Source organism: Tamandua tetradactyla, chromosome 10, assembly GCF_023851605.1.
Source record: "Tamandua tetradactyla isolate mTamTet1 chromosome 10, mTamTet1.pri, whole genome shotgun sequence".
NCBI lineage: Eukaryota > Metazoa > Chordata > Mammalia > Pilosa > Myrmecophagidae > Tamandua > Tamandua tetradactyla.
Genome location: NC_135336.1, coordinates 35,607,601 through 35,635,046, shown reverse-complemented (window position 1 = coordinate 35,635,046; position 27,446 = coordinate 35,607,601). Strand labels below are relative to the sequence as shown.

General features: G+C 37.6%; 1 protein-coding gene across 2 annotated transcripts in view; it reads left to right on the top strand.

Annotated features, from left to right (window-relative positions):
• The window catches only part of NECTIN3 (nectin cell adhesion molecule 3), a 204,979-nt gene that overhangs the window by 128,413 nt on the left and 49,120 nt on the right, over positions 1-27,446 (top strand). The window lies entirely within an intron of this gene.

The window sequence follows — 27,446 nt, the reverse complement described above, 5'->3', positions numbered from 1 at the left end:
GAGTAAACTCAACCGTGTCCTCTCAATCATAATTTCTCCACTGTTTCTTCCAGGTCCTCCCTCTATATTGTAGAATTCCCTCTCTGACACTCGTATCCTGGAACCACTGTCATGGTCTTTTTCTGTCCTTTCTCTAGTTATTCCATGACGTAGGGGTGAACTCAGCCTATCCTATTTTGCTGTCTTCCCAAAAGGCATTTTCTATACAAATGTCCATTCTTTGTCTTCAATTTCCTCTGAATGAGGATCCTTAAAAATCATCACAGTGATTTCAGTGTTTTTAGGTACAGGCCACACTACAATGCCATGGTATAGGTTTTTTATTCCAGGTTGTCAGCTACAAGCCTTAGAATACTTCCTTCAGCTTCTTGTCCAAACTGCCACCAGTTTATCTGCTTGCCTTTGTGTTGTTTCTAAGCTTCTGATTCCTCATCTGAGAGAACAGAGGGCCTACCTTCTTTGGCCACCTGCTTAGCTGTGGTTCCCTTCAGACCTACTTGCCATCCCAGTGCCCCACTATCATCATCTTGTTGATGATACCAGGCCTTCATTCCCTCAGTTTTATATGAAGTAATCTCCCTTTGCCTGCTTTATTAATATTTACTTTATTAGGAATGTGTGCATTGTAAGTGGTTAGCCTGTTGGTGACTCCTTGCTTTGTTTATTTGAGGAAATAAGCTCCAAACTTTTAAATGTTTCCTTTGGCATGTAGATTAAAAAGTTAATTTTCTAAGAGTAAACAGTATTTTGTTACTGAAGCATTGATAAGACCCATTGTTTGAAAAAAACAAAATGCCACTCATCTGCAGTGGCACTTAAAATTATTATGAGCCCCTTTCTTACAAGTAGTTTTCTAAAATCATCAGGTCTATTAAAATCTTTATGGCATGTATAGAGTTTGTACTAATTATTTCTGTATTTATAAAAGTGCTTCAACTCACTTTTCTTACCTTTGCTGATTGCTATCAAATACATGTGTAACACATTCAGGATCATCCTAGATGATGAGTTTCAATGACAACCAAACAAGAAACATGGAAAGTGTATTAAATTCTACTTCTTGTTTTCCAAGAGACCCAATTTGGATTTATTTATTTATTTACTACACAGTTACATATTTGTCTTTTCCAAGGAGCTGAACTCCACGGTTATTTTTCATTGTTTGATTGATTTGAGTAGTAATTTTTCTTTAGTTTTAGAAAGCAGAACTAGGACCAAAAGGTGAAGGTCTCAGGGAGATAGATTTGAATATCAATATTAAGAGCTTTCCAATAATTAAAATTATCCCATAATGGAGCCCATACCTCAAGAAATAATACATATTTCCCTACTGGCAATGCTTAGAAGACTCAGCTATTATCCCTTATTGCATGTTACAGATGGCAACCATACATTAGAAATAAAGTTAAAATTGTAAGGCCCCTTCTAGTTACAACTCTTGACTGTTTTTCTCGGAGAAAATAATATAGGTAATAATATTGGTGTTACTTGGGACCAATGTTCTATGTAGAAATCTTCATGTGATTCTCAGTGTAACATATAGGAGTAATACTACTGGTTAGTTAGCTAATGAGTTACTAAAAGTATACACATTGGAGGTAACTTTTTTACTGTGTTTTAATAATTTCTAGAGCTGTTGCCAATTCTAGATACCATTAAATCTTTATACAAAAGGGATTTGACATGAGCAAAAATTCTTTTTAAAAAATTTTGCTACGTTTTTTCAGGAAACAAAAGATTTTCTTCTTTAAAATATGAATTGCACATTGTTTTATGGTTAGTTTACAATTATGACTATTTGCTCACACAGATACTGAAAGCTTAAAATACATTTTGATATCTTTACAGTAGCTTTAACTACAATGAATGTAAGATGAGATATAAAACTTGCTAACTGCAGAATATTTTATGCACCTAAGTAACTTTGAAAGAATGAGAATTCTTAAAGGTCTTTAAAAGGAAATGTTTAGCTTTAGAGTGATTCCTATTTTAAATTCACTGGCACTTTACAGAAGGTAATAATCTTGATTTCAGGTGTTTGGTGGGCAGTAATTATTTAGACTACTAATCCTGTTTATTAAAAGAAATGGCATGTAAATGTATTTTAAATATTATAAATGCCTTATTATTGATGTATGTGTTCCCTTGGAAACTACAAATACCCCTTTATCAAAATGATATACATTAATAGTAGCTTTACTTTTAAGTAAAATCCGAGAAATTGCAGACTATATCCACGAAAAGGTAGTTACAAAGTTGAAAAATTTTACTGTGGTTGCATCCTGCTGAGATATGAATGGCATGTAAAACTATAAAACCGTGTGTGTATGCATACATACAATACATACTCATCCCCTCCAAAACAAATTAATTGTAAAAGAACACAAAAAGCACAATGTATAAAAGAAAAAAATTGATAAATTCTGCTTCATTAAAATAAAAAAAGTTTGCTCTTTGAAAGACACTTAAGAAAGCAAAGGCAAAGCACAAACTGTGAGAAAATATTTGTGACACATATTTCAAACAAAGAAATTGCATCCAGACTATATGAAGAAATCTTGCAACTCAGTAATAGGAAAACAACCCAATTAAAACAAACAAGTGAACAGAAGTTTTGTACAGATTTGTTCGTCAAAAAAGACAAACAAATGGCCATAAGCATATGAAAAGATATTCCACATCATTAGTCATCAGAGAAATACGTATTAAACCACAATGAAATGTCACTACATACTTATTAGATTGACTAGACTAAAAAGACATGCCAAGTATTGCTCTTTATCTTTTGTAAATTATCCAATTTATCTTTTGTAAATTAACTTTCATGTTTATTCAATTTATATAAAGCAATTTATATTTATATCTTATGTTCTCCATTTCTGTCACATGGGCTTATTTATATTGATTTTCATTTTCTACCCTAATGTCCAAAAGTACTGATTTAATTAGATGTCCAAACAGCAAAATTGTTCTCACAAAATATTTCCCTGCCAGATCCTATCAAATTCTTAAAATACAAGAATTTTTAATGATTATGTGATATGTTTTAGGCTCCACAAAAAGAGACAGGTTTATATTTTTATTTTGAAATCCTCCATAATTGGTTAATCTGAATCTTGATGGTAGTTTTCAATGAACTGCCTGTAATCCATAGTATTTAAATTTAAAAAAATAATAGGAATATGATATTATGCATTATCTAACTTGCCAAAAGAGAGGGTTGTCAGGGCAACATATGGCAAATCTGAATCATTACCCTGGAATAGAAAATACCCATTTGAGATTTCATAGCCCAGTCTTCCGCTCAAGGCAAATTTCCTCCAGTACCAACCCCAGATGGTAGTCATCTAGCCTCAATTTTAAACACTTCCATAATAACCTCACTAACTCACAGAACATTATATTCCATTTTTAATAGCAAAAATTGCTAGAAAATTGTGTCTGCCTCCTTTTGATATATGTCATTTGTCCTGATTCTGAACTCTATAATTTTAAAAATTCCTTTAAACATTTTCAGCTACAATTAGAACACTTTTTTGGTGTGATTTTTTCCTTGGTGTTTAAAAAAAAAATTATGTAGATGCTTTTCATACATACCTCAAGTGCTTACAACAACACTTCAAGAATTGTCTGATAGCTTTTGAAATATTTAAAGTTCTCTGAATTACTCTCACCATTTTTTAACCCAACTTGAGTCTTTCCATGGTTTTGACCATTCCTTATATGATGTAGTTTGTCTTTCCTCCTTAGTCCCCCTCCTCTTGGAAAATCTAGTTTAATATGCTTCATGAAATATGTTATCCGGAATAAAATACAATACTCCAGTTGTAGGATGCTAAGTGCCAATTGAAGTTAGACTTTATCCTCCTCTATTCTGATCCCTGAACTTCTTTTAGCTTCTATTGTGTGTGTGTGTGTGTGTGTGTGTGTATTTGAAAGCCAGCTAAAGTCTTTGTCTTATTTTTTCAAACCCCTATCAATCTAAACCTCTTCCTTGCAAATTATATTGATTTTTTTAACCTAATTGATTGTTTTTTTCCATTAAATTTAAGATATTTTAGATCAGTATCCCAATCTATTGCAGACGTTGTCTAACTAATACAATAAGATTCAGAAACTTTGTTTCTTCTTTAGTACCCAGGACTGGTGTGAGAAATAGGAAGCCAATGTGATATTACTCAAAATAGAAGTAAAATGAAGTCAAGACCTAGCTGGATTTTTAAAAAAAGATTTTTATTGATAAATCTTCACATACATATAGTCCATATATTGCATACAATCAATGTCTCATAGTATCATCACATAGTTGTGTATTTATCACCATGATCATTTTTAGAACATTTGCATCACTCTACAAAAAGCAATAAAAAAATAAAGAAAAAACTCATACATCCCATATCCCTTTCCCCTCCCTCTCATTGACTACAAGTATTTCAATCTACCCAACTTTCACCCTTTATCCTCCCCCAATTATTTATTTATTTTTTATCCTTACTTTTTACTCATCCGTCCATACCCTGGATAAAAGTATCAGAACAACGTTTTCATAGTTACACGGTCACATTGTGAAAGGTATATTGTTATGCAGTCATCAAGAATCAAGGCTACTGGAACACAGCTCAAGAGTTTCAGGTTGTATAACCTACTTATGAAAAGCAGTTTGGCAATATTTATCATGAACCAGAAGAATATCCTTAGTTTTTTTTCCTTTTAACACTTCTAGGAATTTCCCCTATGGAAATAATGGGAAAACATGAATAAAAACTATACTTGAAAAAATATTCATCGTAATGGCACCAGTACAGAGCTGGTTTATGCAGCATGCAACAATAAAAAATATTTACTCAATAATAACTTTCAGCCATTCAACATTATGCCAAGCCCTATGGTCAATGCTAAGGCTAATAGGATGAGCAAATTAGCCATCCTCTCTGCCTTCTAGGAGACAATTTTGCCACTTAGAAAAATGCATTTAATAATTATAAGAAAAGCCAGGAAAATATTAGATGTGCAAGGTAACTGCAACTGTGTTAAACTAGTTGCATGTGGGAAAAAATTGTTCTTTTAGGGTGGTAGGATCAAGGACAGATTCTTTTCACCCTCTATTTTCCATAACTCCCATATTTTATATTTTTAATAACAACAATTAAAAGAAGAGCTTCATTTGAGAAAAACTTTTTGCCATGAAAAGATTAGGAGTGTCCCATTTGAAGAGGCAACAGGCACATGTACAACAACCCAAAGGGCACAGAAGAGGCCACAGCAGACAATTAAGTATCCTAGTCCCTAGCTAAATCATACTGGATTACTCAATCAGTCAGCAAATATTGGTAGAGTGCCTGCGACATAACTCATGTCACATGATGCAATCAGAATATGTGCTTAGTCCCTGACCTCCTGGGACACTTGTGATAAATCTGATCTCAAGCTTCCTCATGCTAGTTCAGTACTTCACACTTTACAACAGGCTGTCATGTATATTTTCTCATATGACCCTCTCAACGCACTTGCAAACTCATTAGGGAAGATATAATTATCCCCATTTGTCAGACATAAAAGTACAGAGATCATATAGCTAGATTATTAAAATCAATTATTGTAATATCCCTTCCTCCATACTTGAAGACAAAGTCTTGCTATCTTTTCCCGTGCTCCACATCTACCTTTTTAGCATGATTTTTTTTTTTACTCTGTATACTTTTCCACCATGTAGATTTTAAAATATGGTCACATGTTTTGTAATTTTTTAAATTATTCCTCATTTAAAAATTAGAATTACTAGGCCAAAAAACAATTAGAGTGGCATGTAGGAAAGAACCAGTTGTTGATTATAGAAGGAATGAAAGGTGAACTTGCATCTTTAGTAACCACACCTACCTTGTTTCTGATGACTAAATGCTAGCATTTAATCTCTGCCACTCATCTTCTCCACTGAATTCAAGGATCCCAGTTCAATGACAGCAGTACCTACTGTCATTTTTTACCTACAGAGAATAGCCACTGCAGAACGCTTCAAGGATGCCAGAGTTGCTCTCATGAATGTATTTCTTACAGAATTGTTAAAAGAGAACATTCTCAGGGCCCTCCTGGGGTACACAGTTAAGGTATTGCTAAGCAGGTCTTACATGATAAATCCACCTTAGCATTTAATCTCCATAAACCTTTGGATACTTTACTGTATATAAAGTAAGTACTGGAATTTCACCTTCATTTTACACAGATAATCTTTCGATCCAGATTTTAGTCAAAAACCAAACTGTTAGAATCTAGTTCACTCAAAGTAGTAGTACATTGAATCCAGAATCTCGACTTAGTACATTAGTATAAATAAATTTTGTTTGATTCACATTATATTTCTTCCACCTTGACCTAAAACCCTTTATATCTATCTCCATGCAGATTCTTCAAGTTTCTATGTATATAATGGGCAAAATCTTACAAGTTTTTTTGGGGTCACACTTTGTAGTTTATCCCCTGTGGTGAATTGACCTAGAAATTTAAACAATTTCATTAAAAAAAAAAACCTATCTTTATCTTTATCATACATGGCTAAAAGAAAATATTTGTTGGCCTTGAAGCATTTCACCTGGAAATCTCCTTAGGCAAATCTGTTGTTTCATTATGTATATAATTTTTTCCACTTCATCATAGGCAACAGTGTTGCTAAATTTTCTCCCAATATGGTATTACCAACAACAATCCTTTTTCCTTCAGCTTTCCATATCATTTTCCTAAATTGTCCCTCTGAATTCTCACAGCTTCCTTGAAGGTTGGTAGTCTTCCATTTAACAATCTCTTCAAAGCCCTTCCAACATCTGTTTTTCACCTGGTCCAAAAGCCACTGCCACATGTTTTAGGTATGGTTGAAGCAGAACCTCCCTTCCAGGTAGCAAAGTCTGAAATTTGTTGCTATTGCTGCAACAAACCATCTCCATTTAGTGGCTTAAAAAAAGTCATTAACTATTATCTCTCATGATTTGGGGGTTTGACTGAGTGCCACTGGTTGTTTCTTGCTTAGGATTTCTCACAAAGTTGTGTCAGGTGGTGGGTCTCGAACAGTTTGCACTCTTCAAGCATCTCTCTCTCATTGAAATATAAGTATATAATCATGTTACTCAGCCCTGGACTTATGCCAAAGGCACATTCAAATGACAGGACACTTCACATCTTTTTTATGGCCAACTTTTTTGAAGTTAAAACAGCTAAACGTAACTTTAATCAGGAAGCAGATAATTTTTTAAAAGCATTTTTCATCTGAAAGGACTTTTGAAATAATGCATTAGGTCTTAACTGCTCAGGGATTGCAAAGGATATCTTCAAATTGGCTTTTTTAAAAACCAGAATTAACACAAAACTGGACAAAAAATTTTGAAATATCAAGATCAGAACAGCCCCTTACTGCTGGTTTATTGTGAAGAATTGACTCTGTTGGCAGAGAATGTCTGAGAGAGCAGAGGATGTCTTTGAATTCCTGGTATTCCTGTAGAGTTAACTTGGGTGCTTCACACACCCAAATATTATGAAATAATGAGAAAAAAACCCCACACAAATAAGAAACTTAGCTACTTTAAATGAACATCACTACTTCATAAGCTAGTTTGCTGCACTTTGGAAGACTAAAGTTATGGAAAAATAAATTAATAATAATTAAGATACTCTATTTCAAGAACAATATTTGGGATATTGCCTGGGCTGAGCTGTAGCCAAATGTGTTGAATAAAATAATTTACAAAGCTTTTCTGAGATTCAAAATACGTTTGTATATAATTTTTATATATTTTAAATGATGGAGCTTAAAACTTTTTAAACTAGTCTTATTTTCAGCTTTACATAGTAAGAGGGGAGTAAAACAGATAATTACTTATCCTTGAAGAATATTTTTTCAGAACTACTAAAATGTGGCAAAATTTAAATGCTTCTTTTATCAATCAGGTTAGGCTTAGTTATGGCTGCAGGAACCAACCATCCCCAAATCTTAGGGTCTTAAAAATCCTTAAAAAAAACTTGTTCAGGTCTTGATGATTCACCAGGGCAGCTTTCCTCCATTTACTGATTGAGAATTGTTCTTCCATGCATCACTGTTTCCATAATGACTGGTACAGGTGAAGGACAAGCTGGAGAAAATGAGCACCAACAATTAAATGTTTACAACTCTTAAGTCCATGTCACTTCTATTCCCATTTCATTAGACAAAATGAGTCACATACCTCCAAGGAGGTGGGAAAATACTATCCTCCCTACTACCCAAGACAAAGGAGAATTTGCATATAGGTAAACAGTATAATGCCTGCCATTGGCCGTTTTCTGCTCTCTGTCTACATTCCGGTGACAATCCATAAGCAAGCAACCATGGAAAAAAAGGAGAAGCAGCAAAGAAATGAGGTAATTCCTAAACTGAACTCAGAACTAATAATCTGCCTGTTTCCTTTATGAAAATTTTGTCTCTCATGTGACTAGGACAGAATTAAAATAGCTATTCCCTGAGATGGAGTTAAGGCTAGAATCTCAGCCTAAGAAAAATTACTTATATTGTCCCTGTTTTTTGTGCCTACCTGTTGTTCACCCGGTTTGAGATCCTCTGAGATCCCATCTAGATTAAGGTCTGCCTTAAGAGACACCTTGGGCACAGCATGGGATTCTCAGATTGAATATTGCTTTTGAAATTCTTGGGGAAGATAATATTCACTTGCTAGTAAGTGTCCAAAGCTTTTTCTTTATTCTCTTTGGTAGTTATATTTTAAGCCTGAGTGATCTTTCTTTTCAGAATTTGTATCATTTAAGTACTTATACTATGTATATATATTTACACTGATTATTTTATGTGTATAATGTGTAAATAGTATATAAATTGCATATGTTTATAATATAATAAAAGTATATGTAGATTTATACTTATAAATGACTGAGCCAAATACATATATATGGATGATTTATCCATTTGAGCTAAGTAGAAGAGGATGTCATAGGGCTAAAGAGTAGACTGAAGATTGAAAGTCAAAGCTACCATTGAAAAATAGAGCAGATGTTGGGATAACAACTATTATAAATACAAAAGAAAAATCTAGAACAAAATGAAAGTTTTTAAATAAAATTTGTATTTCTGAGTTTGAAATTCATTAGGAAGGTTCAAGTAACTTTTCATTCTGTAACCACATTCACTTTGTAAAATTGAAGTTAATTCAAAATGAGTTTCCATAATGAGTCAAAAAATATTTAAGAAATAATATCTGAGTAGTATTTCAAGTTGACTAAACTATTGGCATTATTCTTTAGCACTGTTTTAAGAGGAGTAGTGGTATTAGAGTTTTTTAGCTGGAAGGGACCTGAAAGAGCCCTTGTCTAAGCCCTTTCACCTCATTTAGTTACATCATTACTACCTACCACATATAGTTTTTTTTCTAATTTTGAGAGTTACAACACAAAAGCAATTCTTGAGTAAAAGTGAAGTTAGTTATTTTTTAAACTATTTATTTTGAAATAATTTTAGATTTGAAGAAAAGTTGCAGAGGTAATACAGAGCATTCCATTATACACTGTGATATTAGGGGTATACTTCTCCTGTTATTAATAATTGACGTAGTCATGATAATTTGTCAAAACTAAGAAATTAACATTGATACAATGCTATTAACTGGACAAACTCACAAACTTCATTTCAATTAACCAGTTGTTTTTTTTACCAATTTTGTTTTAATAACAGCTTTATTGGGTTATAATTCACATACTGTACAGTTCGCCTGTTTAAAATGTACAATTCAATGTTTTAAACATTTTTTATTGTGAAATATAACATATACAAAAAAGCAATAAATTTCAGACTACATTGCAACAAGTACTTATACAACAGATATAAAGTTTGGTATGTGTTACAGTCCCATCATTTTTGGTTTTTCCTTCTAGCTGCTCCAAGACACTGGAGACTAAAAAGAAATATCAATATAATGATTCAGCAATCATACTCATTTGATAAATCGTCTCTGTTAAAACTCCTCCTTGACCCTTTTTGAAAAAAAATTTTTATTGAGAAATCCTCAAACGTACATTCCATACATGTTGTACAATCAATAGCTCACAATATCATCACATAGCTGTGTATTCATCACCAGGATCATTTTTTAGAACATTTGCATTACTCCAGAAAAAGAAATAAAAAGGAAAAAATAGACCTCATGCATACCATACCCCTTGTTTCTCCCTCTCATTGACCACTAGTATTTTGATATCCTTAATTTATTTTACCCTTTATCCTATGTGGTAGTTAGATTCAGTTGTCAAGTTGGCCAGGTGAAGGTACCTAGTTCTGTTGCCGTGGACATGAGCCAATGGTGTGAACCTCATCTGTTGCTCGTTACAGCTGCAGTTGGCTAAGAGGTGTGCCTGTGGCAATGAATGATGTTTGATTTAATTGGCTGGTGCTTAAATGAGAGCACTCAACGTAGCACAGCCAAAGCAGCTCAGCATGCCTCATCTCAGCATTTGCAGCTCAGCCCAGGCCTTTGGAGATGCAGAAAGAAATCACCCCAGGGAAAGTTGTTCGAATCCAGAGGTCTGGAAAGAAGGCCAGCAGAGATCACCCTGTGCCTTCCCATGTAAGAAAGAACCTCAGTTGAAAGTTAGCTGCCTTTCCTCTGAAGAACTAACAAAATAAATCCCCTTTTATTAAAAGCCAATCCGTCTCTGGTGTGTTGCATTCTGGCAGCTAGCAAACTAGAAGAGATTTGGTACCAAAAGTGGGGTGTTGCTACAGTTTGCAAATACCAGTCATGTTGGACCAGTTTTTTGGATGGATAATGGAAAGATTTTGGAGGAACTGTGTAGAGAATGATGGAGAAGTCCTGGAGTGCTTGAAGAGACTATTGGTGTAAATGAAACCACTGCCAATCTGGACAAAGGGAGACACAAAGGGAAAAAATGGAGTTTGCAGAGTGAGAACCATGGAAGCTCAGGTCTGAAGCCAAGAAACCTCAGCCAAGAGAATGGACCCACCCATATACATGGAGAGGGTGAATTTACCCTGAAGGGTGAAGATGAATCTCCCATCTCGTTGCTGTGGAAGAATCGTGCAACCTCAGGCCTTGGAGAAGGTACAGCACACTCCTTGGGGGACTGGGGAGAGCCTGGCTGCCACCACATGGAGGGGTTGAGTGTGTGCCCCGGAAATGGCAGAGAGCCCAGGTGTGGCTCCAATGCCTGGAGAGAGTGGAGCCGAGAAAATGGTGGTCTCCTCAATGTTTCCCAAGGTTAATTTGGAAAGAGGCAGGTCACTGCATAGGCCCTTGGAAAGGGTGGGACTGCCACTTTCTAAAGCTGAAGGATAAATGACTTTCAGACTTTGAAATCCAATGATGTTTCCCCTGCAGATTTTCCTTCCAATTTCTCCCTCTGGATCCTGTGACTATCCCTCCTTTGCATAGGTCCACAGCCAGAGGAGAATTTGTGCCACCTTAATATCGTTTAAGGTGATGCATGTAGTTGCCATGTTGACAAGGGGGGGACATATGGTAGAGTCAGTTGTCAACTTGGCCAGGTGAAGGTACCTAGTTCTGTTGCTGTGGATGTGAGTCAATGGTTTGTGAACCTCATCTGTTTCTTGTTACATCTGCAGTTGGCTAAGAGGTGTGCCTGCTACAATGAATGAGGTTTGATTTTAACTGACTGGTGCTTAAATGAGAGAGCTCAAGGTAGCACAGCCAAAGCAGCTCAGCATGCCTCGTCTCAGAACTTGCAGCTCAGCTCAGGCCTTTGGAGATGCAAAAAGAAATCATCCCAGGGAAAGTTGTTGGAACCCAGAGGTCTGGAGAGAAGGCCAGCAGAGACCACCCTGTGCCTTCCCATGTAAGAAAGAACCTCAGTTGAAAGTTAGCTGCCTTTCCTCTGAAGAACTAATGAAATAAATCCCCTTTTAAAGCCAATCCATCTCTGGTGTATTGCATTCTGGCAGCTAGCAAACTAGAACATCCCCCTATTATTTATTTATTTTTTATCCATATTTTTTACTCTCTTTCCATACCCTGGGTAAAAGGGGCATCAAACACAAGGTTTTTGTAATCACACAGTCACATTTTAAAAGATTTATGTTTATACAATCATCCTCAAGAATCAAGGCTGCTGGAATACAGTTCAAAGGTTTCAGGTACTTCCCTCCAACCACTCTAATACACCATAAACTAAAAAGGTATATCTGTATAATTCATAAGAATAACCTCCAGGATAACCTCTCAACTCTGTTTGAAATCTCTCAGCCACTGACACTTTATTTTGTCCCATTTCGTTCTTCCCCCTGTTGATCAAGAAGGCTTTCTCGATCTCTTGATGTGGGTAATCACTCAACCTGGGATTTCTGTCCCATGTTGCCAGGGAGATTTATACCCCTGGGAGTCCAGTTTTATGGTCTTAGCTCTAATATTTAGATCTTTGATCCATTTTGAGTTATTGTTTGTATAGGATGTGAGGTATGGTTCCTCTTTCATTCTTTTGCATTTGGATATCCAATTCTCCAAGCACCATTTATTGAAGAGGCTGCCCTGTCCCAGGGGGTTGGCTGACTGCCTTATCAAAGATCAGTTGTCCACAGATGAGAAGGTCTATATCTGAAAACTCTATTCGAGTCCATTAGTTAGTAGTAGATATAGAGTATATATCTAGTTTATAAGCATATAGTTGCTCATACTGTCCTCTCATTACCTCCTTTATTTCTGCAGGGTCAGTGGTTTTGTGTCTCTTCCATTTCTGATTTTATTTATTTGCATCTTTTCTCTTTTTCTTGTCAACTTAGTTAAGGCGCCATTGATTTTATTGATTTTCTCAAAGAACCAACTTCTGTTCTGTTGATTTTTCTCAATTGTTTTCATGTTCTCAGTTTCATTTATTTCTGCTCTAATCTTCATTATTTCTTTCTCTTTTTTTGCTTTGGGGTTAGTTTGCTGTTCTTTCTCTAGTTCTTCCAAGTGAATAATTATCCCCTTGATTTTTCCTCTTTTTTTTTTTTTTAATATAGGCATTCAAGGCAATAAATTTCCCTCTTAGCACTGCTTTTGCTGCATCCCATAAACTTGGATATGTTATGTTTTCATTTTCATTTGCCTTGAGGTATTAACTGATTTCTCTTGTAATTTCTTCCTTGATGCACTAGTTGTTTAAGAGTGTTTCGTTTAGTTTCAATATATTTGTGAATTTTCTGGCCCTCTGCCTGTTATTGATTTCCATCTTTGTTCTATTATGATCTGAGAAAGTTTTTGAATGCTTTTGATCTTTGGTCTATCCTTGCAAATGATCCATGAGCACTTGAGCAAAATACGTATCTTGCTTTTGTGGGGTGTAATGTTCTATAAATGTCTGTTAAATCTCCTTCATTTATTGTGTTATTCAAATTCTCTGTTTCTTTATTGATCCTCTGCCTACATGTTTTATTCATTGATGAAGCAGGGAATTGAAGTCTCCAAGTATTATGGTAGAGGTGTCTATTTCCCCTTTCAGTGTTGTTAGTGTTTGCCTCGTACTTTGGAGTATTCTGACTTGGTACATAAATATTTATGATTGTTATGTCTTCTTCTTGAATTGTTCCTTTTATTAATACATAGTGTCCTTCTTTGTCTCTTTTGTTTTACATTTGAAGTCTATTTTGTCTATTTGCCCCACCTTCCTCTTGGGGAACATATAACCTTTAGGAAATTAATTCTTTTCACCTGATGGGTTACTTTGTCTCTCAGATAAGCTTAATTCCATCCTTGCCTTGGGTAGTACTGGAGCCTGAGAGGGCTTCCAGTTCTATCCAATGAGCCCTTAATGAGTAGGAAAAAAACAAACAAACAAAAAAAAGGCTTTTCAGAGTCAGACTCCCACTCCTTGGGTTTGTCAATCAAAAGTTTAAGTTGGGGGCGGGCCGCGGTGGCTCAGCGGGCAAAGTGCTTGCCTGCTATGCCGGAGGACCTCAGTTCGATTCCCGGCCCCAGCCCATGTAACAAAAACGGAGAAACAGAATACAATAAAAACAAGAAAATGTTTAAAAAATGTTTCCCTTTCTTCCTTCCTTCCTTCCTTCTCTCTGTCTTTCCTTTAAAAAAAAAAAAAAAAAGTTTAAGTTGGTATGTGCCTCCATGTATCTCCAGGCCCTACGTGACCCCCTTTTCTTGGGGTCCAGCCCTTTCCAGTATTTTATACTGTCCAACTCAAAAAGCCTTTGTTTTTTTTTTTTATTTCCACCAGCCCTGCCCCTTCTCTGCTGGGGCAAAAACTCCTATTACCTTTAGTGCTTACTCCAAGTTTATCTATGCTGGGGGCCTATTTTCAGTAGTCAGAATTTGTTAAATAATTCTGCAGTTGGAGCTTGGCTGAGCTAAACTGTTGCTGCTAGTAAAGTCTATTTCCTTTCCCCTCAGGGAACCAGCCTGCCATGCCTTTGGGGCAGGGAGACCAGCCTTCTTGGCTTTGGGGACTTACAGTTCTGTGTAGGGTCTCACCCTTTTCACTTGGTCCAGACTGGTGTACACTGTGTGTCTGGTCACTAATGTAGCCCCAGCAATTTTTCTGTACTCTTCCTGGCTATTTACTAGCTGCTCTAGAGAGCAAACTAAATTCCATACCTCACTAAACCAACATCTTGTCCCACCTCCAATTCAATTGTTTTTAGTATATTCACAGAATTGTGCATCACCATGATCAATTTTAGAACACTTTTTTCACCTCAAAATAAACCACATACCTGTTATTACTCACACCCCTTTTCCCCCCAACCTCTCTCCCCAGCTCTAGGCAATCACTAATTGCTTCAGTTTCCTATTTGCTATGACAAATAACATGCAATGACTTGGATTAAACAGTAATAATTTATTGGTTCATGGTTTTAGAGGCGTCTGGCTGGCCGGCAATCTTGGTATTCCTTGACTTTTCTTTCGTGTGACAACACATAATCCTTTCTCTTTTGTGTTCAATTGACTAGCTTCTGGCTACTCCCTGTGGCTTGTTATTCTGTGTCCATTTTCCCTTATAAGGACTTAAGCCATATTGGATTATGACTCTCATTCAGTTTGGAGATACCTTAATAACATCTTCAAAGGTCCTATTTGCAAACAAATGTATATCTGTATGACCAGATGTTGGGACCTAAATATGCCTTTTGTGTGGATCATGATTCAGTCTCAGTCGGCCCTCTGGACAGAAGGACATGTTTTTCACACTTGCAAAATGTTACAACATCTAAACAGCCTCAAGTCATTTTAGTAGCAATGATTAGTACACAGTCTCATCAAAATCAGTTATATATGTAGCCCATTCTTGGGAAAAGTTCCTCTATCTGATAGACCTAGAAAACAAGTTATCTGCTTCTAATATACAATGGTGGGACAGGCATAAGGTAAACATTCCCATTCCTGAGGGGAGAAATTAGAAGACAAAAATAGGTCACAGGTCCCAAACAAGTTCAAAACCTGATAGGGCACTCAAGGTTTGAAAGCAGTCTGTGGCTTGATGCTCTACCCTTCAGGCCTGATGTAGTGGCAGCCCCACCTATTAAAAGCACTTGGGCAGAGCCATGCTTTCCCTGAACATGGGAACATGGGATATACGCCCTATCCTCTCCCAGCATCAGAATTGTGCCCATACTATCTGGGAATGTTGGGGCATAGGCCCCACTCTCACTGTGAGCAGTCAGGTGGCAGCACTCTCCCTGAACAATAAGTGCAAGGCTTATCCCCTTCACATGCCAGGGGAGATGGCTTACCTCTTCCAAGCTCAAGGGAAGACCTTCCCTTTCCATACATGTGGATGAACTTGCTCTCTTGGCCTAAGATGTCTTCTGCCCAAGGCTTGGATTCGATTGCTCTGCTCTTGAGGACATTTTTCCTTCAGTTTGTCCTTTTCTGTCCCTTTCACACATTGTTTTTGCTCATATAAATTTTGCAAAAGCCTTGTTGACTTTTTGTGCACCAACAATAGAACTTTCCACAGATTCTTCCTAGATATCCTCATTTCTAATCTCAATTTCTACTAAAATGGCTCACCAGATTCATGTTCAGCCTCACCTTCTTTAGGAAAGGGTTGTTCAGTTAAACACTCACATAGAGCCCTGTCCTCTGTGGTCACATGTCCTGAAAGCTCAGGGAAGTCACTGATAAAGACAGTTCTTAGAGCATGCTGTCTGGATAAAAAGAGAATTATCCAAACCATCAATTTCTGGTTTCTCTGTGCTTAGAAGTTCCGTACCAGTTTATCCCTTTCCTTTCACTTTTTACAGTAAGCTGCAAGGAGAAGCCAGGCTGTACTTTCCATATCTATCTTGACAAACCTCCTCAGCTAAATGTCCCAATTCATCATCCTACATGTTCTACTTTCAATCTGACATCAGAACACAATTTTGCTAAATTCTCTGCCACTTTATTGTAAAGATCACTTTTCTTCCATTTTTCATTAACATTCATCATTTCCTTGTAAGGCCTCTTTATGAGTACCTTTAATATCCATATTTCTACCAACATTCTCTTCAAAGCAATCTAGGCTTTTTCTATCAAACACTTAATAATTCTGTTTTTACTCATAGCCATTTCCATATTTTTAGCTATTTGTAATAGCAGTACCCCACTTCTAGTACCAAAAACTGTTTTAGGTTCCTAGTTGCTAAGACAAATTACCATACAGTGGTTTGGCTTAGCAACAAGAATTTATTGCTCATGGTTTTGAGGCTAGAAGTCCAAAATTGGCATTATCAGCAAGGACATGTTTTCTTATCTAATTTTGTGGCATTCTGGGGCTGGCTGCCTGCAGTCCTTGGGACCTTGGCTATTCTGTCAAATGCCAGTGCTCATGGCAACATCTTCTCCTTTCTCTTCTGGGTGGTTTTGATTTCCAATTTCTTATTTTTTGGGTCTTGCACTCTCTGGCTTTCTCTATAAGGCTTCTAATATTAGGATAAAGACCCTTTCTCATTAAATGGTCCTATTTATAATGTCACACCAGAGGAATGGATTAAAATTAAGAACATGTTTTTCTGGGCTACTTAACTCCAGGTTACTGCAAACACCTTCAAAAATGTCTGACACATGGTTGAAGCTCAAATATTTATTGAATGGTTGAATCAATCATGGCTTTTGAAAAGTGCAATGACATTATCTAATTTATACTTTGGGAGAACAGTTGAGAATGTTGCAAGGGATGATTTGGAAAAGTAGATTAGAGGCAAAGTGAAGTTCAGAGCCTAACAAAAGAATTTAGTTGTTATTTTTAAACACTTTTATTGTGAAATATATATACAAAAAAGCAATAATTTTCAAAGTACATTCTAACAATTATAGAACAGATTTCAAAGTTTGGTATGGGTTATAGTTCCACAATTTCGGGTTTTTCCTTCTAGCTACTTCAAGACACGGGAGACTAAAAAGAAATATCAATATAATGATTCAGTAGTCATATTCATTTGAAATCTTATCTCCTTGGTTATAACTCCTCCTTCTCCTATAATCCTTCTCCCAATCTTTAGGTATTTGGGGGCTATGCACATTCTAATGTTTTTCATGTTGAAAAGGCGTATTGACAATAAGGGATAGGAAGATGGAACTGGTTGATGTTCTTGGAGACTGGCACTTCGGGGTTTCAAGCCTTATCTGGCCTAAGCACCATCTGAAGGTCTTAGGCTTCTGAAAAGTAAACTTAGTACATGAAACTTTTGTAGGATTTCAGATAAAGTCCTGGGTATTCTTTAGGGTTACCAGGAATAATGTTGGTTTGGGTTTGGCAAACCATGACAATTAGCTGAAGTGTGCGTAAAAGTAGCCTCTAAAATAACCTCTCAACTCTATTTGAACTCTTTTAGCCACTGATACCTTGTTTTGTTACATTTTTCCCCCTTTTTGTCAGGAATGTATCATCAATCCCATGGTGCCAGGGCCAGGCTCAACCCTGGGGGTCATGTCCCATATTGCCATGAATGCTCACACTCCTTGATTAAGCACACGGAGGTGGGGGGAGGGGGGAGTGTAATGATTTTACTTGCTGAGTTGGGTTTAGAGAGAGGCCACATCTGAGCAACAAAAGAAGTTCTCTGGAAGTAACTCTTAGGCATAATTATAGGTAGGTTTAGCTTCTCCAGTACAGAAATAAGAGAATTTAGATTTTTGAAGCTTATCACACTTGAGGGTAGAAGTTTCCCTCTCTGCTTGAAATTTTCCCCATTCTATAGATGAGGAAACTGAGGCTTTAAGGGGTTATGTAATTTCTCTGGCATCCATATCTATTACATGGCTTCTAAGTTTGAATTCTTAACTTCTAATTCTTTTTCTCTATCAATTGAGAGATATTATTAATACTAATTATAACTTACATTTATTTAACATGTGTTAATGTAAGGGCTTGTTCTATATACTTCACATGTGTTACTTCAGGTAATCCACTTAATAGCCTTGTGAAGCACATGCTATTATTATCCTCAGCTTACAAATAAGCTAACTGAAGCTCAGTAAGTTAAGTCATTTCACCAGGGTAACCCAGCTATGAGAGCTACAGTCTGGGCTCTCAAGCTACACTGCCTCAACACAAGTATTGGAAAAATTAGTGGTGTGAGAATAAGGATTATGGATTTGATTTGTGTCCCAGTTCTTGCTTAAGTAAATCCTTGGGAGGAATCCCTTCACTTCTCTGGAACTTTTTCCCCTCATGTGTGAAAAGACAACATTTGCTACTGGATAATTCTGGAAATACTTGTTGCACTAAAATTTTAGTATTTCTCAGGTGAAAAGGCTAAGCAAGTCTTAACTTTTTTTTAGATTAGAGAAGTTGTAGGTATGCAAAAAAGTCATGTAAAAATTACAGCATCCCCATATACCCTCCTATTGTGGACACTTGCATTACTGTGGTACCTTTGTTACAATTGATGAAAGAATATTAAAATATTACTGTTAACTATAGTCTGTAGTTTACCTTAGGTGTATTTTTCCCATATACCTGTTATTAACACATGTAATAGTGTCATACATGTGTTATAATTTATGAAAGAACATTCTTATTTTTACACTATTAACCACAGTCTGTCATCTGCAATAGGTATCACAGTGTTATACAGTCCCATGTTTTGTCTTCTAGCTTTCCTTCTAGAAATATACATGATCCAAAACTTTCCCTTTCAATTCATTCACAGACATTATTCATACTTTTCATTATACTCCTAATAATGTGCTACCATCTCCACTATCCATTTCCAAACATTCACAATCAACCTAAATAATTCTGAAGCACAAACTAAGCATACGCTGTACATTCTCTACCCCCATTCCATTCCCTGGTAGTGTATATTCTAGATTCTAACTATCAGTTTACTTATAATTGGTTCTTTAAAGTGAAATCATACAATGTTTGTCCATTTGTGTCTGGCTTTTCACTCAACACAATGTCCTCAAGGTTCATACATGTTGTCACATACATCAGCACTTCCTTCCTTTTTACAGCTGAAAAATATTCTATTGTATCTATATACCACATTTTACTTATCCATTCATGGGTTGATGGGTATTTGAGTTGCTTCTGTCTTTTGGCGATTGTGAATAATACCTCTGTGAACATTGATGTATAAACGTCTATTCATGTCTCTGCTTTTAGTTCTTCTGGGGTATACCTAGTAACAGGATTGCTGGACCATATGGCAATTCTATACTTAGCTTTCTGAAGAAGTGCCAAACTGTTTTCCACAGTGGCCGCACCATTTTACATTCCCACCAGCATTGGATGAGTGTTCCTATTTCTACACATCCTATCCAACACTTGTAGTTTTCTGTGTGTGTGTGTGTGTGTGTGTGTGTGTGTGTGTGTGTGTGTGTGTGTGTGTTTAATAATAGCCATTGTAATAAGAGTGAATAATATCTTATTATGGTTTTAATTTCCATTTTCTTAATAGCTAGGAACATCTTTTCATGTGCTTTTTTAGCAGTTTATGTTTCTTCTTTGGAAAAATATTTATTCAAGTGTTTAAGTTTGCTAAAGCTGGCAGAATGCAATGTAGCAGAAATGGATTGGCTTTTTCAATGGAGATTTTTTATTTGTTTTTCTTTTTTAATACAATTTTATTGGGATAGAATCATATATCATACAACCCATCCAACATATACAATCAGTGGCTCCCAGTATCATCACATAGTTGTGTATTCATCATCACAGTCAACTTTAGAACATTTTCATTACTCCAAGGAAAAAGAAAAAGAAAACCCAAGGTATCTCATACCCCTTATTCCCCACCCCCCATCAATGATCCCTAGCATTGGTGTGGTATATTTGTTTCTGTTGATGGAAGAATATTAAAATATTGCTGTTAACTACAGTCCATGGTTTGCAATAGGTGCATTTTTTTTGGTACTATATACCACTCTATTGTTAACTCCTTGTAATAGTTTCATGTATTTGTTCTAATTAACAGAAGAAATGTTTTACATTTTTATTGTTAATCACAGTCATTGTCCATTATAAGATTTACTGAGTTATACATTCCCATGTTTTAACCTCTGGTTTTCCTTCCGATGACATACATGACTCTAAACTTCCCCTATCAACCATACTCACACACAATTTACCATTCATTATACTCACAATAATATGCTCCCATCACCTCTGTTCCTTTCCACTCACTTAAATTCAAACTAGTTAAAAATTATTCACATCTTAAGCAAATACTCCCTATTCTCTAGCCTCATTCTATCCCCTGGTTCCCCTGACCTTTCAACCTGAGTTGGCCAAGTGGCAGGATCTGAGCTGTTTCTTGTTAAGTGTCTAAGGTCTTGCCTTTCATGGGAATGTCTAAAGATTATGGTCAACAGTCTACAGGCTACCATATACAAGGATTTACTGCACAGCTCTTCAAATAACAGAAAGAGAAAAACATTTGTTCTCTGGAGAGGAAAGAGGATTACTTAAATGGTGGGCCCCAAGTTAGAGGACTACTTTTACAGAGAAAGACATTTATCTGCATTTTCCTTGAAAAAGTATTAGCTTTTGTGTGCACTTGCTTTATGAAAGAACTGCAAAGTTGGTATGCTAGTTAGATCCAGGTGTCAACTTGGCCAGGTGATGGTGTCCAGTTCTGTTGCTATGGACTTGAATCATCGTTATATGAAATTTATCTATGGCTAATTATATATGCAGTAGGCTAAGGGGAGTGTCTTCTTCAATGAGTGACATTTAATTTCATTAGTTGGAGGCTTAAAAGAGCTCAGAAGAGAGCTCAGCACATCACAGCCAAAACAGCTTAGCATATGTCATCTCAGCACTAACAGCTCAGCCCAGATGTTTGAAAAGGAATTGCCCTGGGGAAAGCTGTTGGAAACCAGAAGCCAGGACAGAAGGCCATCAGTCATTGCTGTGGGCCTTCCCATGTGACAGAGAAACTCAGATAAAAGCTAGCTGCCTTTCCTCTGAAGAACTATAAATTTTTAACTTAATAAATCTCCTTATTAAAAGCTGTTTCATCTCTGATGTGTTGCATTCTGGCAGCTTTAGCAAACTAAAGCAGATTTTGGTACCAGAGAAGTGAGGTACTGCTGCTGTTTGCAAATACCAAACATGTTGTGACATTTTTTAAATGGATAAGGGGAAGATTTTGGAGGAATTGTGAGGAGCTTGATAGAGAAGGCCTAGAGTGCTTTGAAGAGACTGTTGATATAAACAGAACCACTGCCAGTCTGGGCAAAAAGGGATCCAAAAAAAAACAAATTAGAGTTTGCAGAGAGAGAACCATGGAAGCTAAAATCTGAAACCAAGAAACCTCAGGCCAGGAGAGTGGACCCACCCATATATGTGGAGAGGATGAGTTGCCCCAGGAGCAGAGGGCAGACCTTCTGCTTCATTGTTCAGAAAGAGTTGTACCACCCCAGGCATTGGAGAAGGTGGAGTGCATACACTGGGGATTGGGGGAAGGCTGACTGCCACCCCATTGTTCTAAGGGGTTGAGCATGTGCCCCAGAGATGGCTGAAATCCTGGGTGCTGTCCCGAAGCTTGGAGAGGTTGGAGCTGAGAAAAAGGTGGTCTCCCCAATGTCCCTCAAGATTGCAGCCACCCCACTGTTTGGAGAGAGCAAAGCCACTGCATAGGCCCTTGGAAAGTGTGGAACTGCTGCTTTCTAAAGCCCCAAAGATAAATGACTCTCAGACTTTGAAATCCAATGGAGATTGCCCTGGAGGTTTTTAGAATTGTTTGGGTCCAGTGACACCTGTGTTCCTTTCGATTTCTCTCTAAGGTAATGACACATGTATCCTGTAACTGTTCCTCCTTTGTATATTGGCAGAAGATAACATGTTCTGAGTTTCATGGATCCACAGCCAGAGGAGAATTTTGTTTCAGGACAGACCATGGTCTGTTTAGAGATTAAGTATGGTTTAAGGTAATGTGTGTAGTTGCCAAATTGAGAAGGGGTGGACATGTGGTAGTTACGTCCGTGTGTCAAGTTGGCCAAGTGATGGTCCCCAGTTCTGTTGCTGTGGACTTGAGTCATCATCATGTGAAATTCATCTATGGCTGATTACATCTACAGGCAGCTAAGGGGAGTGTCTTCTGCAATGAGTGATGTTTAATTTAATTAGCTAGAGGTTTAAAAGAAGTCAGAAGAGAGCTCAGCACAGCAAAGCCCAAACAGCTCAGCACACCTCATCTCAGCATTTGCGGCTTAGCTCAGACATTTGGAGATGCAAAAAGGAATTGCCCTGGGGAAAGCTGTTGGAATCCAGAAGCCAGAAGAGAAGGCCAGCCATCATCACTGTATGTCTTCCCATGTGACAGAGAAACTCAAGATGAAAACTAGCTGCCTTTCCTCTGAAGAGCTATTCATTTTAAATAAATCTCCTTATTGGAAGCCACTCCATCTCTAGTGTGTTGCTTTCTGGCAGCTTTAGCAAACTGAATCAGTCAGGATTCACTCATTTCAGGCATAGTGAAAAGAACATATACTTATATTTAAATTACTGCCTTGGTATTTACTAAGTCACCCTAGAAAAATTATTTGACTTTTCTCAGCCTCACTCTGTTCAGTGAAAAAGGAGAATAAACTTCAACTTCAGAGGCTTTAATTAGAGTTGGTTTTCTATATGCTTTGTGATTATCAGAGGAACAAGAAAATCCTAAGAAAGGGGAATACATGCAATTTGCACTTTTTTTTTACAGTGGTTTTTAAAATGTAATTTTTTAGATACATTCACATACCACATAATCATCCAAAGTATACAATTAGTGGTTCGCAGTATCATCATATAGTTGTGTATTCATCACCACGTTCAATTTTTGAATATTTTCATTATTCAAAAAAAACTAAAAATAAAAATAAAAAAGGGCATCCCATATTCCTTTTCTCCCTATTATTTATTTAATTTGTGTCTTTATTTTCTTATTCATCTGCCCATACACTGGACAAAGGGAGTGTCAGTAACTAGGTTTTTCACAATCACAAAGTCAAACCATAAAAGCTATAAAATTATACAGTCGTGTTCAAGAATCAATTCTACTGGATTGCAGTTTAACAGTTTCAGGTATTTCCTTCTAGCTATTCTAATGCACTAAAAAGTAAAAAGGGATATCTATGTAATGCATAAGAATAGTCTCCAGAATGACCTCTCAATTCTATTTGAAATCTCTCAACCACTGAAACTTTATTTTGTCTCATTTCTCTTCCCTCTTTTGGTCAAAAGGTATTTCTCAATCCCATAATGCCAGGGCCAGGCTCATCTCCAGGGGTCATGTCTCACATTAGAAGGGACATGTACACCCCTGGGAGTCATCATATGAAGAAGGGATGGCCGTGAGTTTATCTTAGAGTTGGCTTAGAGAGAAAAGCCACATCTGAGCAACCAAAGATGTTCTCCAGGGGTGACTCTTAGGCATAATTTTAAGTAGGTTTAGCTTCTCCTGTGCAGAAGTAAGTTTCATAAGGGCAATCTCCTAGATCAAGGGCTTGGCCTTTTAAATTGGTAGTCCTTAATTGCCGCTGATAGCTTCAGCCGGGCCGCGCGACCGGTACACTGGGTGGGTTTGGGGCAAGCTCGCAGGAATTAACCTGGGTAAGCTGGAGCCGGCGCTTTCCCCAGCCGGCGGTCGCGAGAAGTCGTCACTCAGGCCAGATGCGGGTTTTAAGCTTTTATTGTTACACTCCGGGATGGGCCACCCGGGAACCCGAAGAGTGAGACGTCTGGGGTCCGAAGACCCCGGGGCTCGGACGACCCAGAGCGGGGTAAGCGTGGGGCTTAAGTACTCTCGGGGAGGGGTGGAGTCTTGGGCGCACACGTCAGGAAGGGACAGCCAATCACACAAGGCAGGAGGCAGTTGCTAGGTTGAGGGCTTAGGTTAGGTATAGAGGAGTGAAGAGAATAACAGGAAGGCTTGCGGTTTAGTGGTGAGTTACGGAAATGGGCGGTCTACAACAAGAGGGGGAAGGGGGGAACAGAGAGGGGGGTTACAGGTACGGAGGGCAGAGAGTGAATGTAGAGAGGGAGAGAAGGATTAAAACATTTTAAGCATGGCTAGGCTCCAGTCCCTGAGAAATATGCCACACTTAATGCTTGCAAGAATATCAGGTATTCCTCAGGTGAGGAAGTTTAGTGTTTCCACATTTTCTCCCTGTCCCTCAAGGGAATTTTGTAAATACTTTTCTTATTTTCTGCCCAGACTACTCTGGGATTTATCATGGTATCACACTAACCTGTAAAAATCTACGAAATCTCACTCTGTGTCCAAAGTTCTGTTTAATTATGATGTTCAAATAAACTAATCATGCAAGTTAAATTAGATAGTATGCTATAGAAGTTATAAATTTTCCCCCAAATAAATATCTTTTCCTTTGGTCTCACATAGAAGTTGAAGTTTAAAACACAATCAATATAATCCTGTACCTTTTAGTCTGATTTACCTTAGTCCTAACCAGATCAGCTTCATTCAGATATCTAATTGAAGCCCAATCTGTTTTTCAACTTTTTAAACAGTTAATATGTGGGGTCATGCTGACTTTCATAGCTGCAGAACTCTAGCTCTGAGTCTCCAGTGATACAGAGATAACCAAAGTTCTGGGGAATGACCAGGTTATACATAAAGAGCTCAGCATCTCAGAATTTAGAAACATCAATGGTGATTTATTAGTTTACATATTTACAGTTCTAAAGCCATGAAAATGTCCAATTAAGGCATCAAGACAAAGATACCTTCTCTAAGGAAAAGCTGCTGGCATTTGGGATTCCTCTGTCACTTGGGGAGGCACATGGTGATGTCTGCTGGTCCTTTTCTCCTGGGTTCTGGTTTCAATGGCTCTTTCTAAGGGGTCCTGCTTGCTTTTCCTGGGCATTTTTCTCTAAACTCTCTCTTGGTACTCCTGCTTTTTATCCTCTCATATCCTCTCAGTAATGATTAAGACCCACCTTTAACTGGGTGGGTGACATTTCAATTGAAACAACCTAACCAGAAGTACCCAGAAACAATAGGTCCCACAAGAATGGATTAAAAGAACATTATTTTCTGGGGTACATAACAGCTCCAAATACCACACTCCACCCTCTGGACCCCAAGGAGATATGTTTTTCTATATGCAAAATACATTCATTCCATCACAATTTCACAGAAGCATTACATTATTTCAGTAGCCGTATTAAGTACAAAGTCTTATAAAAATCAGTTACAGGCATGGTCTATCCTAAGGCAAAATTCTCCCCTGGCTATGGACCTGTGAAACTTGAAACAAGTTATCTACTTCCAATATAAAAAGGAGGGACAATCATTGGAAAAACATTTCATTTCCATAGGGAGAAACTGAAAGGAAAACAGGGGTCCAAGTTCCCAAACAGACACAAAAAGTGGCAGGGCAAATTTTATTAGATTTTAAGGTCTGAGAGTCAGATATAGAATGACATTTTATTCTCAGGGCCTGAGGGAGTGGCAATCCCACCCTCTTCAAGGGCTTAGGCAATGATCCTGCTCTCTCCAAGCATTGGGGTGGGGTTCCAATATCTCCAAGCATTTGGCAGACCACCGTGTTCTTGGCTTCACCCTCTTCAAGCATCGATGTAGCACCCAGATTCTCTGCCATCTCTGGTGCACAGGCTCACTCCTCTCTGAACAGTCAGATGGTGGTCAGGCTCTCCTAAATCCTTGGTGAATGTGCTTTACCCTCTCTGAGGCTTAGGTCGGCAGCATTCTTCCTGAACAATGGGGTGGTCAAGCTCCCCTCAATTCTCCAGGCATCTGAGATCCTTGAGGCAGCAGCACAATGGGGAGGAAGACCCACCCTCTGCCAACTTCAGGGCAAACTCACCCTTTCCACGTGCATGGGTGAGTCCACTCTCCTGGCCTGAGATTTCTTTGCTCCACATCTTTGCTCCCATGGTTCTGCCTTTCAAGTTGTTTTTTCCTACAATCTGTCTCTTTTAGCCCAGACTGATTGTGGTTCCATTTATACAGATCCCACAATAAACTTGTAGGTTTTGCATGCACACACAGGGGTCCCAGCTGTCAGACAATAGGACTCTCCATAAATCCTTTCTGGATAACTCCATCTCCAAGCCTCATTTGCTCTGAAAAGGCTGACTGGTTCTTCCATGTTCAGTTAAATCCTCACATGGGACACTAGACTCTGGGGTCACACTTTCTGGAAAGCCAGAATTTTCCAAACCATCAAATTCTGGTTTCTTTCTACCCAAGAGTTCAGTTCTCAGCATATCTCTTTTCTCTTGCATTTTACTCTAAGCTGCAGGGAGAAACCAGGCTACACTTTCCACATTTAATTTGGAGATCTCTTCAGCTAAGTATACCAGCTCATCACTTTTAAATTCTCCCTTCCATCCAACACAGGTTCTCAATTTTGGCATCTTCTCTGCCACTTTAAAACAAGGATTGCCTTCCTTCCAGTTTGCAGTAATACATTATTTCCTTCTAAGGCATTATTGGAAGTACTTTTAGAATCCATATTTCTACCAACAGTCTCTTCAAAGCAATCTAAGCCTTTTCTATCAAGCTTCTCACAATTCTTCTAGAATCTTCCCCTTATCCATTTATAAAGTCATTCCAGCATTTTTTTTTTTTTTTTTTGGTATTTTCAAATTGCAGTACCCACTTCTCTGGTACCAAAATGTTCAGTTTAAAAGCTCCCAGAATGCAACATGGTGTTTTTTTTTTTTCCAATGGGGATTTATTAGGTTACAAATTTACAGTTCTAAAGCCACGGAAATGTCCAAATTAAGGCATTACAAAAAAGATACCTTTTCTAAGGAAAGGCTACTGGCATCCTTGGTTTTTCTGTCACATGGGATGGCACATGGAGACATTTGCTGGTCCTTCTTTCCTGGGTCCTGGTTTCAGTGGCTCTGCTGTGGGTCCTTGCTTGCTTCTCCTGGGGAATTTATCTCTAAAATCTCTCTCTCTTAGTGTTTCTGCCTTTTATCCTTTCATAAAGGGCTCTAGTTAAAGGATTAAGGCCCACTTTGAGTTGATAGGGTCACATCTCAATTTA